The 4,809-nt window shown below is 44.9% G+C and overlaps 1 pseudogene; it reads right to left on the minus strand.

Moving 5' to 3' along the window:
- Nucleotides 1–754: 754 nt before the first annotated feature.
- On the minus strand, nt 755–4,753 carry LOC106695898 (annotated as a pseudogene).
- Between the last annotated feature and the right edge of the window lie 56 nt (nt 4,754–4,809).

The raw sequence follows: 4,809 nt of genomic DNA on the forward strand, positions 1-4,809 counted from the left end.
GTATAAAAATAAACTTGTGCGGGGTTCATAGGGGTGGGGGTCATTGTTTTCCGCCTGAAGGCATAAATGTTTCTCTCGAGTCTATGGTAAGGGAGCAAGTGCTTTCCATAGGAGTGGGTCAGCTGTCTTCTCCCTAGGCAATGTTGTCTGTATAGCAATTGTCTATGTGGGAAAGACTACCTCTGCAGCTTGAGGGAATGGCTCAGCACAGGAAACCGGGTGTCCCAGAGCCCTTGAACCTGGCTTCTGCTCACCCTGCTCCAGTCCACTCTGCTGCTGCTGCCTTGGAGCACAAGATGGTTGGCTCCCCAGGGAATTTTATGCGTTGGCCCTTTAAGAGGGTGCCTGAATTTCCAGCCATCTCTCCCTGGCAGACAGCTACCCCGCTGCTGCTTTTCACAGCCAGATACTATGTGGGTACCCTTCTCAGTTCTGGTGCTCTCTGCTCCAGCTTGGGGATTAGACCCCAGAGTTCTCAGTGGCAACCCCCACAGCTGAGATAGCTCTCCGGAACTTCAACACTTTCGCATCTCCGCCCCTCTTAGCAGCCTCTATGTGGTCTCCACTTGCCATCCCCAGGTGTCAGGGTTCTCTCCAGTGAGTCTTCCATTGATTATTCAGTAAGTTTTTCTGTATTTTAGTTGTAATTCCAGTGTGGACCTGGGAAGCGTGCCCGTGCAGCATCCACTTAATCAGCCGCCATTTGTAAGGACAATGTGTCTGGCTCTGGAGCAAGGGATGATGAAGAGCTTACCCCACACATCCCAATCCGAAATGACATGTCCACGTTCCCCCTCCCAGATATCCACGCCGCTGTCACACTGACCGAGGTCACTGAAGTAGCTTCTGCTTGTGGCGCACAGTCCCCCAGCCACTGTAGGAGACGTGACTGGTGCGCAGCTCCTTCTGGCCCTCCGAGCTCGGAAGGGGGAACAAGATCCTATCTGAAGTGCAGTCCCCAGTTGAACCCTCCAGCACCACAGGGGACGAGCTGTAGGCCAGCGAGTCCGCGGATGAGATCGATCACCAGGCACAGGACAGTCCATGGTCCTCCCGGAGGGCGGCCAGCGAGGGCTGCAGCCACGTCACAGTTACTTCACGGTGGCTGTCCAGGAACCAGGGCATCTCCTGCTCCATGGGCTGCTCCTGTCATTCTTCCTCGAATTAATCCCTCACGCTTTGTATTTCTTATTAATTTAATTTTTCCAGGGAGGTGTTTTGGGCAAATTCATCTAGTTCTCCTTTCAAATCATGGAAGTCCCTGTTGTCGTCCATGAGGATGACTTCATGAAGAAGCCGGGCTGGTATGCGGTCCAGGATGCCGTGCACAGTCCGCAGCAAAGCAGACCAGGCTCCATCGTAGAAACAAATAACAACACTAGCGACTGGCAGATCCGTAGGGTATGCCTTGTCTTTACGAGCTGCGTTCCCTGTCTGGCACATCTCTGTGGCAGTTCAAGGGGTGTTAAGCATATTGAAGGCATGTTTCTGATACCCCAAGTCTCTCAACTCCTAATCATGTTCATTAAAAATCATACCCAATTCAGAAGAGAAAAAAAAAATGGTGAGGTTAACATCTTATGGTCTGTAGGCATTGTGGGAACCCTAACCAGAGTACGCCGGATGATCAAGGCCAATTTGCCACACTCGTGCATGCAGGCAGTATTATTAGGTGAAAGGCCCATTTGTCCTACCCAGGTGAGAGGGCAATGACTCAATAGTAGCAATATACGTACTGCGCAAGTGCACCCTTATGTAACCTGCTTAGGTTAATGTAGCACGAGCGTCACTAATTGGCACGAGGCTTCTTTTGTTTGAGCGTGTATATAAGTTGCCACTGACCAGCCAGTGCGCGGCTGCTTTTGCGTGGCTGCTTTTGTGGGGCTTTTGAAGAACTACTTTGTCTGATGGCTCCTGTAGTAGCAATGGCTACTTGGTCTACAATAAAGTCTCTCCTGTATATGCCTACAACCTCTCATGTCTTCATCTAATACCCAGCAACCGAGGAGCTATGCTCCCACAGACATTTAATTTACAAGTTGTTGTTTTCTTGCTACATTTTGGAACACACACACACATATTTTTAGGCCCATGAAAAATTCCTAGTACAAAGTAAAACTAATCATCGCCTAATGCAGCGGTTCTCAACCTGTGGGTCGCGATCCCTTTGGGGGTCGAATGACCCTTTCACAGGGGTTGCCTAAGACCATCAGAAATCACATATATAATTACATATTGTTTTTGTGATTAATCACTATGCTTTAATTATGTTCAATTTGTAACAATGAAATTGGGGGTCACCACAATATGAGGAACTGTATTAAAGGGTCGCGGCATTAGAAGGTTGAGAACCACTGGCCTAATGGATAACATGATACTGCTCTGCTTTATTCTCTCCACAACGAGTACAGCCCGACTTGCTGCTGAGAGAGGAGGCTCTATGGAGAGAATACTTTCTGAAATAACCTGTTCAGACATATGTCTTCCCCACCACACCTTCTGCTCCTGGTAAGAAGTGGCCCTGTCCAATACTGACCCACTGTGTATGTACAGTGTCTAATACCTAGAGGGCACTCAGAAAATGTATTAAACCACCAAACTGTAAAATGGTTCTTCCAGCGAGAGCAATGGACACAGAAACCTTTACTCAGGTGTATGCACGCTGATTCATGATCTTATGTTTAGCTTGGTTCTCTTTTCTATTTAGTACAACTCTGATTGGTTTAATTAACAGTAATCATCAAATTAGCAAAACCTAAACATTGCTGAGCTGGTAATATAATGAAAAACAGGTTTTGTCCAGCAGATGTCAGTAGAGCTCAGTTTAATAATTTCCATTGTTAATGAGCTTGAAAAATTAATAAAAATGATGGCAAAAAAACCCCACAAAAAACACTTGCCCTCAGAATAGCATTTTTCTGTTGACGTTTGAGGAAATGGCATCTACATTTAAAAAGAAAAATCCACATAAGCATTCAAACATATTGGAAATGCTGCAAGTATGAACTTCCAAACATGGTGTTAATGGTCAATCAATTTCTTCCACGTCAAAGTTTAAAACAGTTTAAACTGGATGTCAAGTTATTGTTAACTAGAGTCAGAATCCCTGGAGATGAGGGACATGCAGGACTGGATATAAAAGATTATTCCAATGTGTATTATGGTGCGAGTTGAGACTTTTCTGAAGACTCAAACTTCATTCACTTTACCAATTATTTAGCTCTCTTTTCTTTCTCAAGAGTAATATTAAACCATACTTTTATGCTTAAAAGGAGAGAGGGCAAGACAAAAGGGAGCCCAAAGTGTTGTGGTTTTGTTTTTATGGAAGAAAAATTCTCCAAGCCCAAAGGGTTTTGAAAGAGACTGGTGAATTCATCACACTGGAAAATGTTTATAATTACCATTATTGTGAGGTTTTTCCCGGTTCTGAATGTCTACTTTGTTTCTAAGAAAAGGAAGCTTTTCCCAGTAAGCCTGGAAAGGTGTATCTTCATCTAGAAGAGTATGCTGGAATGGGGCCTTGTATCTTTGGGGCTCTCTCTCTCCAGGCTCCTGTCCCCCTCCAGCTTTCTCTCTGCACTTCAGCAGCACACCTTCCCTTCCGTGCCTTGAGGACAGATACACAAACTCACACCCAAGAATCTCAGTGATGTGGTCACTGCTGAGAGGCCACCCTGGCTACCACAGGGTAGGGCAAAGGTATGGATAGAAGGTGAATCGAGGGGCCTTCAGGCTTCCTGCCACACTCCAGCTAGGGCAGGTCCATTTTAATCAAGGGGCTGCATGGTAGCTATTCCCATGTTTATTATTTCCAGCTTAGAGTAAAGAAAATGGCTCTTTTGGTGTTCAATCCCTCCAACACAGACACATAGAGACACACACACACACACACACACACACACACACACCCCTCAAACACAAAGCTCTGTCACAGTCTTCTCCATGTCTTCCTGAACTCTCTCCCATCCCATCTTCAGCCCCACCCAGCCTCAGATTGCCTAACGACTCCGTGATGAGTCAGGACAGAGAGGTACTTTTATAAAAATCCCCATCCTCTGTGGCAGCCCGTTTACCATACTTTTAAACTACCATGTCTTAAGGAAGAGAAAGAAAGTTTATATTCTCAGCAATATTAGAAGATTTTTTTAAAAAGGCAAGAAGCAACGGACTTTATTAATAACTTGGCTGGAAAGTGGCAAGGCAACATCTGGAATACTTATTACCCATTGGGCATGCTATTCATCTCCATGGGGGAGATTCAACATGATGAGCTCTGTCTAAGGGAAATCAGCCCCATCTAGTTAAATTAGAATGATTAGGGTCATTTAGACAGAGGAAGTCTAATTTGTGTGGATCTGGAGATTTCATACAAACTGGAATACCTAAGTATTTAATCTTCCCTGAAGCTCAATTTGAAATTGAAAGAGACTATTGCATGGATGTATAATGAGATGAGACATATTAGAAATTAGCTTAACTATCACTGCACTGTGAGCAAGTAGCCCAAGAAATCAAAGACTTTCACTGGCAGTTTGTACACAATAATAGAAGAAAACACTGTACAACTCATTAGCCATTCTATTATGTGATGAACTCCTTAAAGGGAAACTGGAGCATTCAGAGTGAACTTGAATTGTTTTCTACCGCTTTGTAAAAATTCTCCCACCAAATTTATGCTGTAAAGTAGATGTCAACAGAATTCAATCCTAACCTTACCTTCTACCATGAGGGCGCTGAACCTTTCTGGCGTCATGGACGCCTTTAACAGGCTGCTGAGGGCTGTGGATCCCTTATCAGAATAACGCTTTA

The sequence above is a fragment of the Myotis lucifugus genome, unplaced genomic scaffold, assembly GCF_000147115.1.
Source record: "Myotis lucifugus unplaced genomic scaffold, Myoluc2.0 scaffold_4420, whole genome shotgun sequence".
In the NCBI taxonomy this organism is placed as follows: domain Eukaryota; kingdom Metazoa; phylum Chordata; class Mammalia; order Chiroptera; family Vespertilionidae; genus Myotis; species Myotis lucifugus.